Consider the following 13,342-nt stretch of genomic DNA (forward strand, 5'->3'; position numbering starts at 1 on the left):
ATGACACATTTATGTGATCCTGGTTAATCCATATATAATTCAAACCTAAACTAAACAAAAGGTCTCTTACATTGGATGCCCAATTTGTTTTGCCATTAGTAGCATCAATACATAAAACTTTATATACATCATACACAATATTTGGTTGGTCCTTAATTAAATGCAACCAATATTTAACAATTCTATATTTTCTTGAAATACACATCGGAAAGTGTCCGAGTTCACCACATAAAAACAAAATTGGTACAGTTTTACCCAAGTTGAGTATATATCGACAAAAACGATTATGAACATATTCTACTTCGTTGGCCCGATGAAATCCCCACACTTCGGACGCATAGTTCAGAACGGATCCAACCATACTATTGAATAAAAAACACTGCTGACTTGGACCAATGAATACTCTTTTCATCGAGTTGATTGAAGATGATAGCGCTCTAGCTCCTTGTTGTGCCATTCTTTTTTGAGTTTGAACAAATTTACCATTGAAATGTAGCAGCATACCAAGATATATATATGATTTGACGATTTCAAGTTCTTGGCCTTCGAAATTAAAATGGTCAGTTACGGGCTTCCAACCATTTCGAAATACGACAATTTTTGTTTTGTCCGTATTTACAGTTATATTCCATCTCCTACAGTAGAATGAAAGTTTATCTAATAAAATTTGCAATGCATCGGGAGACTTTGCTAGCAGAACTGTATCATCAGCAAATAATATCAAATATATGAGATAACCATTAAGTTCGAATATGTCACCATTGTTATCAACTTGTATATCACTGATTATATCGTTAATGAAAAATAGGAATAAGAGAGGAGAGAGTGGTTCCCCTTGTTTCACTCCAAGAACATTTATAAACGCATCAGATAAGCCGTCTTTCGTTCTAATTCGTAGACGCACGGTTTCATATACTGCTTTAATAATTGTTATAAATTTGCCACTGACTCCACTTTGTAATAACTTGTACCAGAGAATTCTCCGAATAACCTTATCAAAGGCTTTGCGGAAATCGACAAAAGCACAATAAACTTTAGACTTCTGGTGTAATATGTGTGATATGATTCCATGTAAAATGAATATGGCATCAACAGTTGACCGGCCTGGTCGAAATCCGAACTGATTGTCAATAAGCTTTTCTTCGTCATCGGCCCAATTGATCAATCTGTTAGTCAAAATAGATGTAAAAATTTTAGACATCACACTTACTAGAATTATAGGACGGTAATTATTTGGGTCGGATAAGTCTCCACTTTTTGGAACTGTTATAAGGATTCCTTCTGACAAAAAATCAGGAAAAATTCCCCTATTGAATATGAAATTAAAAATCATTTTCAAAATCGGAGCAAAAAAGTTCGACCCGGCAATAAACATTTCATTAATAATATTGTCACTTCCCGCACTTTTTCCAGTTTTAAGTTTTGAGATAGACTGTAGAATTTCATTTTCGGAGATTTCATTATCCAGCGAATCTATAACAATGTCATTTAAAAACGAGTTAGATTCAATCAGATTTATAACTTCTTCGCAGATATCAGGAGGGTTATTACCAAGTAACTGTTCGAAATGTTTAATAAGTAAGTCACTGTCAGCAAGACATTTATTTTTGTTCATTGGTTTAAATGCCGACCAAAATTTTCGAGGGTCAGATTTGGCAAATTCGCATAGTTCCTGACCTTTAGCTCGCTTATAGTTAGTCACCGCCAACCGTTTTGTTCGGTTGTACTTGTTTCGGGCTAAAATAAAATGCTGGCGATTAGCATCAGTTGGATGACGTTGGTAAAAATGTCTAGCAGAGTTAAAGTCTCGTCTCGCAGAAGAACAGTTTTGGTTAAACCAATCGTTATCATGGCGTTTCACATATGTTGCGCTACGTTTTCGTACAGTTTTACCAAAAACAGCAAAAGCACTGTCATATAAAATACGGTTTATCTCCCTTACTGCATTATTAACATCATCGGCACTATTCATGTTTCTGACCAACGAACTAAGTAACTCATTATGTTGTGATAGCAGTTGAACATAGTCTTGGTTTTTACTAGAGTCCCATTTAAGGTATTTGTGATCACTTGGGAAACTGTTGCACTTGATATTGTTATTTAGACCTATCTCGTATGATAAAGGAGCATGATCAGAAAATTCATTAATTTAAGTCTATTACACCAAAGTTCTTGATAATACCATAATTTTCGGAACAAACCAGCAAGTAATCATTTACACTTTGACCCCTAGATGTACAAAAAGTATAAGATCCAAGAGAATCATTACCGAGACGACCATTCGCAATAGTTAGTCCTGTATTGTAACATAGTTGTATTAATTTGCGTCCGTATGCGTTTATTACTTTGTCCATCGAGCATCGTTTTGAAATTGTAGGAGATACATCGGGCTCAACGCAGTCGATATACTTTTCTAAATTATCAGTCTCAAGAATATCATTTAGCTCGCCAGTGCGGCTATTCATATCACCACAAACAATAACTAAACCTTTTTATTTATATTCTAAAAAAATATTTTCTATATCATCATGAAAATCATTATCACAAATTCAATTAAAATTAGACTTTTCGTGAGGTATATAAACAAAACATATATATAAATCATCATTCAAATTAAAATATAACTTAGAAAACTTTATAAGCACAATACCATGATCATATTCTTTTTCAATAGAAATACCTTCAAAAATATTATTTTTACAAAAAACAGCAATACCTCCTTCTTCTCTTTGGCCTATATTTTTCTATTAACAGAAGTTACCATAGTGAAACCTTCAATATTTATCAAAATGTCTTTTTTTAACCATGTTTCACATAAAAATAACACATCATAACTATTTATTAAGTTCAAGAAATCATTGTCATCATAACAAGACTCTAAGCCATTAATGTTCCATGATAAATATTTTAAAGCATGTTCTCTGGGTAACCGCTAAGGTTTATATTCCTGGCCGCCAACATGAATTTTGTCCCTGACAACGTAGGCCTTTACATTTTGGTCTCTGAGTTTCTTTCATGAGTGGTAATAGTTCTTTCCTGCGATTTTGAGCATCTGTTGGTAACTGTTCCGATATTCCAAACGAAGAATTTTTCAAAGTTTTAGCGTTTTTACGCACTAGTTCACGGCGTACATAAGAAGAGAATTTGGCTAATATTGGTCTGGTCTTCCCGCCTTTTCTACCAATACGATGAGCATCTGACAGCTGAATTTGATCTGAGTTTTCGAGCTTCATTGTATTTTTGCAAATGTCAAGTATAATATCAGGACAATTTTCAACTTCAGTTTCTGGAATATTGTAAAATATCAAATTGTTCGACATTGATTTCATTTGGACGTCCAAAAAACTTTCTTTTAGTTTGTCATTTTCCTTTTTCATATCGGACAAAGAAGATCGAAATTCATGGCCAACATTTTTAACTTCCTTACTGTTAGTTTTTAAAGATTTAGAAATGTTATTGACCTCTGTTTTAAGTTCCGTTAGATCACACTTGTGTTTGTCATAGTTATCGCTGATGTGCTGCGAACACCTTTCTACCTGTTCCATACGGTCATCGAGAGATTTAGTACCCTGTTCAAGGCGGATAACTTTGGCATTAATTGAAGTAACAATGCTATCAATTTGTTCAAGTTTATCAAGTTTCTCTTGGAATTTGTCCATGCGTTGAAATATTTCATCCACCCATGGTGGTCTCTGTTGTGATATTTGTGACTGTGTAATAGGCGAAACATGTTGCATACTAGGTGGTGGGTACATTCCTGTTGTAGGGCTAGAGCAGAAATATTGCTGTGACAACGGGAATGAAGGACCATGTTGGTACATAAAGTTTTGGTCAGCCTGATTAAACTGTGCTTGATGATTCTGATTGTTCATATTACTTTTGTTTAAGTTTACATCTGTAGGTACTCGATCGGAACCGCTTGGTGAGTTTGTTGTTGAATCATGCTCACCTGTGTTTACATTTGAATTTTTATTCTTCTTTTTAGTTTTCTTTTTTGTAGGTTTCTTACTTTCAGAGTCACTCAATAAACTAACATTTTTCCTTTTAGCACTTTTACCGGGCATTATATCGTATAAATACTGCAGATAACTTCACTTTTCTTCTCTGCTCTTAAAAGACGTCTACCTGCCATATTGTCACATGATAGTTTCGGTTGTATTTTTAATGAATTTGAGTCAAACGATATAGAAAACCTTAATTAATCTATTGTTAAGGTTGTCTCTTGGTTAACTTCGTTATACTCGTTTGTGTTCACATTATGAAAAATTAATTAATAATGCAAACCTTACATAAAGAACTGACCAAACAGAGTTATGAAGAAGAAAAACTAAAATCGACTCTCCATAAACTCATGATCACTTTCCACGTGTTTTTGATTCTAAGATAACAGAATAGTCTTCTATTCTGTATTTTTTCTGATTTTGTTCTATTTTTGATAGTGACAATTTGACAAAGGTCTATTTCTTGCATGAACCCTAGGTCTTAATTTCAAAATCGTATAATTAAAGACAGATGAAATATGAAATTATTTGACTATTAGTAATTTTTGAATTGATTTAAAATGAAATAAAAGCCACAATTACGAATCAAGTAAATAATTATGGTTTACAATTTCAGTTGATCTTTTAAACTTACTAAATTATACAAGATTACTTTCTAGGTGTATGAATATGTTCCTAACAAAGAACTTGACTCATTTTGTTGAATCTTTGACTTAGATATTTCCGTTAGCGTATTTAGGATTTAAAAGGATCTTAAATTAAATGTGAATGCATGCAATTCAAATAAATATAAATATACTACTTTAATTGTTTGTTAAAATGTATACAATTTACATGTAATCGTAAAATTTCAATGTCTTTATATACATATATAATAATTCAGAGTCTATTGCAGGTTCCGTGCTATTCAGTCATTATGCAAACTAGAACACACCCGCGAAATTGCGGGCTTTCAGAGCGTGGTTGAAAGTATGTAAAGTGATGTAGGAAGAATTTTGTTTTAATGACTTGAGAATTTTTATCCCTCCTCTTTTATTTCCATAATTCCCATTTTTTTTTTCTATTAATTTCATTATGAACATACATTTAGTATATTATGAACATTCAAGTCAGGAGCCTGTAAGTCAGTGGTTGTTGTTTGTTTATGTGTTAAATATTTGTTTTTCGTTCATTTTTTGTACATTATTTAGGCCGTTAGTTTTCTCGTTTGAATTGTTTTTGTCATTTCGGGACCTTTTATAGCTGACTATGCGGTATGGGCTTTGCTCATTGTTGAAGGCCGTAAGGTGACCTATAGTTGTTAATTTCGGTGTCATTTTGGTCTGTTGTGGAGAGTTGTCTCATTGGCAATCATACCACATCTTCTTTTTTTTTGTAATCAATGAATTTTTGTAAAAGATTTAATGACTGGAGAATTTCAGAAAAGGTATAAAAAGTCATAGGTACTTTGGGACAGGATAATTGTTTTTCTAGCCCGGCTCCTCCTTTTTCCCCCAAAATTCCTATTTTTTGGTTTGTTCTCTATAAATTTTAATAACAGATGAATAATTTTAGCGCTTATCTGTATATTATAAACATTCATAAAGGGGCCGGGGGGTGGGGTTGGTCTGTTGTGGAGAGTTGTCTCATTGGCAATCATACCACATCTTCTTTTTTTTTGTAATCAATGAATTTTTGTAAAAGATTTAATGACTGGAGAATTTCAGAAAAGGTATAAAAAGTCATAGGTACTTTGGGACAGGATAATTGTTTTTCTAGCCCGGCTCCTCCTTTTTCCCCTTTTGGTCTGTTGGGGAGAGTTGTCTCATTGGCAATCATACCACATCTTCTTTTTTTTTTTGTAATCAATGAATTTTTGTAAAAGATTTAATGACTGGAGAATTTCAGAAAAGGTATAAAAAGTCATAGGTACTTTGGGACAGGATAATTGTTTTTCTAGCCCGGCTCCTCCTTTTTCCCCAAAAATTCCTATTTTTTGGTTTGTTCTCTATAAATTTTAATAACAGATGAATAATTTTAACGCTTATCTGTATATTATAAACATTCATAAAGGGGCCGGGGGTGGGGGTGGGGGGGGTGGGGGTTGGTCTGTTGTGGAGAGTTGTCTCATTGGCAATCATACCACATCTTCTTTTTTTTTGTAATCAATTAATTTTTGTAAAAGATTTAATGACTGGAGAATTTCAGAAAAGGTATAAAAAGTCATAGGTACTTTGGGACAGGATAATTGTTTTTCTAGCCCGGCTCCTCCTTTTTCCCCTTTTGGTCTGTTGGGGAGAGTTGTCTCATTGGCAATCATACCACATCTTCTTTTTTTTTGTAATCAATGAATTTTTGTAAAAGATTTAATGACTGGAGAATTTCAGAAAAGGTATAAAAAGTCATAGGTACTTTGGGACAGGATAATTGTTTTTCTAGCCCGGCTCCTCCTTTTTCCCCAAAAATTCCTATTTTTTGGTTTGTTCTCTATTAATTTTAATAACACATGAATAATTTTAGCGCTTATCTGTATATTATAAACATTCATAAAGGGGCCGGGGGGGGGGGAGGTCGGAGGGGTCCCGATCCCGATATCCCGTGCTTAAAAACATGAAATCCCGAGGTCCCTAATTTAATAATAATTAAATATCCCAACATCCCGAAATTCCGAGCTTAAAAACACCCGATCCCGACGTCCCGAAAAAAGGTCCTGTATTCGTAGTAGTGTGTTAAAAACGCAAACCGGAAGTCTAATCTGACTTAAAATTTCGTCCAATGACGGAAACATATCCGGACGCCTTTTTTCTCGTTTTTCTCTCAAAATAACTCAATCTGAATAATCATATGAATGGATGACGAATGCGACTATGTACTATGCCTATAGGACACAGAGGCATGATAATTAATTTATTGTGGAAAGAAGAGAAGCGACACCCAAAATGAGGTCTTCTCGTTTAATAGTATAGATAAGAATATCTCCAAAGTAGCGTATATTTTTAAGCTTCCATTTCTCATATATAATGACCTCGAGCATCCATGGAGACACGTACCTACGAAATGCACATCTGCTCAAGAACATTGGTATTATAAAGCATAGAATTATTATAATTTATTCCATAGCTTCCATTTCTTATCATGATTTCCTTGCTTTTTTTGGGGGGAGGGGTTGCAGCGTATAATGAAGCGAATTAACAACGAATTTCAAGTGGTCATGATTACTAGTATATCATCCTTTCTTTAATTTTATTGACGTCATCCCCATATTGGTTCACCGTTTTTTACTATCTGGTTCATAGATGACGACGAATATTTTTCCATTGATGTAACTATAATCACGGTTTCTTTTCTTTGAATGTGATCGATCCTTACCTAATACCCTTCCTCAGGACCTGAGAGGATACAAGGTCATTTATTTTGGGTTGTTCGTGGAGTTGCTTAATGTTTAGTTGTCAATGTTGTATTTTGTGTACTGTTGTTCGCTTTTTCGTCTTTTTTCGTCTATTGCCATGGCATTGTTTTTTGTTTGTTTAAGAATTAATAATTTGAATGTCTTGTTGGTATCTTTCGTCTCTCTTTTGTCATATTTAGCAAGTTATATGGATACATTTATGAAAGCATCACTCTATTCATAATATAAAAAACCACGCAGAACTGACACTTTTCATTCGTTTAGTACCGTATTGACATTCCCATAAATACCCAATTAAATAGTTGCCAGATGCAAGCAATTTTGTGTGTTCGCCTTAGGAATTATGTGAAAACGCGAAACGGTTTATTTTGGTTACGCTTCGTCATTTGCATTGTAAACTGAAAAATAAAAAAAATACTGAACTCCGTGGAAATTTCGAAACGGAAAATCCTTAATCAAAAGGCAAAACCAAAAAAACTAACACGAATGGATACCAACTGTCATATTCATGACTTAGTCTAGGCATTTGCATATGTAGAAAATGGTGGATTTAACCTGGTAGTATAGTTAACTAAACCTCTCACTTGTATGACAGCCGCATTATATTTACAACGATGTGTGAAAAAAACCAAACAGGCATAATAGGTAAAAATCATAAAAATATGGGTACAGCAGTCATCATCGTGTTATAAACTAAATCACTATGAAAACAAATAAACACAAAGAGGTATAATGACATAGCACATTTAAGATAGCAGAAATGAAAGGCAAGAAACTAAAATTTGTCATAGCACAATAACACAATGAGTTCATGAAATGTCAAAGGACTTTATTATGTGTGTTTCTCTGTCCTATGTGTTCTCCCATTTCTTCGTATTGTAGTCCTGTCATATAATGTTGTCAATTTAATTATATTTAACATTGCCATGATAAAATCGAGAGGTTTGACAAAACCAGATTTAAAAAGTAAAATCACAAAAATACTGAACTTAGAGGAAAATCTAATCGGAAATTCCATAATCACATGGCAAAATCAAATAACAAAACACATCAAAAACGAATGGACAAGAACTGTCATATTCCTGACTTAGTACAGGCATTTTCAAATGTAGAAAATGGTGGATTAAACCTGGTTTTATAGCGCCAACCCTCTCACTTTGATGACAGTCTCATCAAATTCCGTTATATTTACAATGATGCGTGAACAAAACAGACATAATAAATTAAATAGTCAAAATATGGGTACAGCAGTCATCATCGTGTAAATTTTTTATAGAAAAACATTTATCTACAAACACATTCATTGATTCGCGTGTCTGACGTCAGAAAATTTTATACGTCACATATATTTGTCTTTCAATGTATAAACAAACAATTTTAATATTTCACATAGGCAATAATACAGGGTTAAAAAATCAAAAGTATGTAAGAATTAATTTCAGAAATAGACCGAGATTTAAAATAGTCCAAAAGTTATATAGAATTTATAAGAACCCACAAATAGTTCATTCCACTACGCGATTGAATAATTTTGACGTTTTTGGTTCAACGTATTTTGTAATTCATACTAGAAATATATCATAATGACATAAAATAGAATAATATCATACTGACGGGATCTTTTAAAGTACAGAGTCACGTTATAAGAACCAAAGAAATACAAAAGGTCGCATATACAAAACACACCAGCAAAAAATGAAAGACAATACAAACACTTTGACGGGATGTTTAAGTACCGAGCCACGTTAAATGGATATAACATAAAACAATCCAACAGTAAAAGTAATATTAATAATAGAACAAAGACAAATGAAAGAACAATAAAACACGTTGTTAAGATGACAAACAACATCAGTACGCAGAATCTATACATCAAACCATCATGTATTATTTGTGAAGTTGATACGGAATATTTATCAACAAGGTCTTGGTACCTTCCGATGAACTTTTTTAGAAAAAGGACCAGACGTTAATTGACATAACTCTGGTTCATCAACTTTCTACTCAGACACTGATGACGTTTTACAAAGTCTGAGTAGGAGCTGCAAGCTCTTGAATATCGAATAAGTTGGGAAATATATATCCCATATGCAGGTGAAGTTGCTATATTGCTACTAAGGTGGGGGGAATTTACAATTTCAAAATTAAAATCGTCTTGTTTGTCATACATTTCTGGTACTGAGATGACTGTGTAAGTCGAATTCGAGATATAAGTCTTAAAATGAGGAAGAGGAAGCTGTGTCTGTTGTTTCTTTAATTTCTAGCTCTGGGGGATATATTAATGGAACCCAATCAGAAAAGTTCGGATTGTTTATGGAAAGAACATCATCAATATATCTGAAAGTGAAATTAAATAAGCTGGCTTCTTTGATCCTCTTGTTTTTGACAAGTGTCTGAAGGAACTCCGATTCATATGAAAATGAGAAGAGATCGGCAAGAAGAGGCGCACAGTTTGTTCCCATAGGAATGCCGACAATTTGTTGGAAAAGTCTACCTCCAAACTCAACAAATATGTTGTCGATAAGAAACTCCAGCATACTAACCACTTGTTCTTGTGTGTAGCATGTTTTACCTTTTAGTGGTTTAACCCACCATTTTTTTCTTGTACAAAGTTAGGAAAATGGCCATTGTTATGTTATATGTGTATGTTACTTTTTAGTGTTGTGTTTCTGTTGTGTTGTAGTTCTCCTCTTGTATTTGATGTGTTTCCCTCGGTTTTAGTTTGTAACCCGGATTTGTTGTTTTTCTCAATCGATTTATGAATTTAAAACAGCGGTATACTACTGTTGCCTTTATTTATCATACTGTTTCATATTTCTAAACACACGAAGGTGCAGACAAAATAAAAGAGGAAGTTATTCACAAGCGTTCTAAATCTGTAAATCCATCTAGAAGTTACGAACCAAGCATAAATCCTGATGGAATCATATAAACTTTGAATGATCTCGCCTCCTGTTAAACATGAATCACCGACATATGCAAATCAGTCAAATATATGACGATACGGAATAAAGCATAATCTGTACTTGTATGATATAATAATTACGCTAAAACTTATGGTAAATTGCCGATTTTATTTTGCATTTTATGTTAAATGGATATTATTTTGATTCTGCTATACCATCATTTGTTCAGTAAGTCAGGAAAAATTTCATGAATAAAACATTAAGCAATAACTAAAAAAAAAGAAAATGATAGTTAACTTGTAATTTGCATGAAAAAGAAGATTTATATCATTTTTATCATCGAAAGATAAATATCTCGGTGTTTTTTTTACGTCACAACGTCGACAATATTTATAACATTATTCTGAGTAGAGACTTAAAGAGCTCATCAACAGAAAGCATTGTACTCTGGCCATTGTAGATGGTATATCATGACCCCTTCTAAATGCATTTATATATGTATGCCATTAATATTTCGGGAATTAAAAATAAAAAAAGAACTTTTGCTAATTTATTATGTATCACGTAAAAAAATACGATATCAAAAATAAATGTTAGCCGTAAAATTGTTTTCCTTCGTGTCAGTAAAAGAAACAATGTGACAAAATGGGGGAAAATTCAACCATATTTCATAGGATATAATACACAATATTTGAAAAGGCATAATCTAATACAAAACATATATAACAAAAAAGGGTGAGTGCCAATGCCGTGAATGAGGGAATTTTATACACATTATATGTCTAAATATGTGTCTGGAGCTGGCATGTCAGTAACTGCTAGTAGTCCTTTGTTAATTCATGTAGCATTGTCATTTTGCTTAGTTTCTTTTGTTATCTATTCTGACATCGGACTCGGACTTCATTCAAACTGAGTTTTACTGTGCGCTTTTCTGTTCGTTTTACTGTGTGTTTGCTTATTCTACATTGGCTAGAGGTATAGGAGGCGGGTTTAGATCTAACAAAACATGTGCCCGCCGCATTTTTGTGTCAGGTCAAGTTCACTCGTGGATGTAAACTTTAGGCATACGTTTGGGGAACCGCAAGCTCTCTGTGCTAGCATGTGGTCGGAAAACTTCTCTTCGCAACAAGTCAATTGCAATATAATAGCCATTATTTTATATTACGGAATTCGATCTTCAAGTATTACAGCTTTCTTATTTTGTCTCTTAGACTTCGATTACTATGAAAGATTATATTGGATGTGTTTATCTGAAGTTAGGGGCAATAAGTATTCTACTAATATGTGCTTTGAGCGTAGACTTGGTGATCCAAGTTTATTTTCAATATCATTAATTCCTGTGTGTATCTTTATAATTTCTAATATCTTAAAGCAAAAAATGTTTTATATTTTTATTTTCTCCACCTTAGAAACTCAAAGAGGTCTGTAATATTAGATTGGTATCTGTTATCAAGGAAATGTATCTTAATTATACCTTAAATGTTAGATGGGTGACAACTGTTTAAATGAATCATCCTTAAAAGAGCGGTCTGCTAAAGTAACAAATTATCAATGGGAAATCTAAACATAATATTTCCGCATTCAAACGTGTTATTAACAATTGTTAAAAAGTCTACAATCCAAGGTTACTCCTGAAGTAGGTTTAAAAGCATTATATATAACGAACGCATTATCTGTGTCTGAATTTTATCTAAATTAATAAAAATATCATTTTTTTTTATTAGCAGCATAGGATGTAGTAAATAGTTTTTAGAAAGCGTATTATTTATGTTTCATTAAAGAGTATCTTTGTGCCATGTAGAACCATAACAGAAGGTGTTGCCAAGATGGATTCTTTTGGCTGTATGGATAGATTTAGTCATGTCAGGACTTAGTTGGGTGAGGAGATTTTTTTTTCGTTCTTAAAGATTTTCACTATAACATGTGCTGAAAAGAAAGAAAACATTTCTTTACAATATTAATATGAATTAGATATATTGGAATACACGACTTAGTCAGTTTGATGTGGACAAAAACCAGACAAATGAACGATGAATATAAACCCCATTACACAGAATGTTATGCATGGGATGTTAGTCATGTAGTAAGAACCTGTAGAGTCTTGAATAAACATTTCATACTAATTACTTGCCATACAACAGTTGGGGTAGAACAACTTATGAACGAATGTTAATGTGTTTTATTATTCCAGATTATCACACGGGGATTTTTAATTTATATCATAGGACGCAGTTTAAAAAGATAATCCTCTTTCAAAATTTATGAACACGAAGTTAAATAGATTAACATGCGCAATGACGTTCAAACATAATGTTTCATGTTATCTCTTAATTGGTAAACGAACTTATGTTTTTTTGCGGTTTAGTCATATACTAGTACTATAAAATCTATATGTCGAACTAAAGCATCATATAACGTAAAAGGACAAAATGTGTTTGTTTGCATATATCTCAAAAAATCTTTAAGTTCTCTTCAACTAATTTGTTTGTAAATACTTTACGCTTTCTTATCAAATAAAAAAGTACTTTGGGCATATTAAGCAGGAACTTGTGTGAAAAACAAACAAGGAGAGGGGAAACAATCTAATTGGAGTCAACCACACAGATCAATCTAAAAGATGATATCTAGTGACAATTAATTATTTTTTGAGAGTTATTCAGTTGAAAAACAACATTTAATTTAAGTTGCATCCATCCAACCTAAAATAAACTACTGTAAATCTAAAATGTTCTATTCAGTATGTATTTTCCAAATTGAATTAGTTCACATTTTTTTCCGTGGCGGAGCATTTTATAGCCGACTATACGGTATGGGATTTTCCAATTGTTGAAGGTCATATTGTTGCCTATTATAATTGGTTGCATCCACTTCGTTTGAACTTTGATGAATAGCTGTCCCATTGGCAATCATACCACTTCTCCTTGTTTTAATATTAATATATTTATCAGTATCATTAGTGGTTTTGTCATGTTAAAACTATTTTTTTGTACTAAGGGGCGGATAAAAGGGTATAGGTGCTAGCCGCTCCCTCCTATAGAGCTTCATAT

This window comes from Mytilus galloprovincialis, chromosome 10, assembly GCF_965363235.1.
Source record: "Mytilus galloprovincialis chromosome 10, xbMytGall1.hap1.1, whole genome shotgun sequence".
Taxonomy (NCBI): Eukaryota; Metazoa; Mollusca; class Bivalvia; order Mytilida; family Mytilidae; genus Mytilus; species Mytilus galloprovincialis.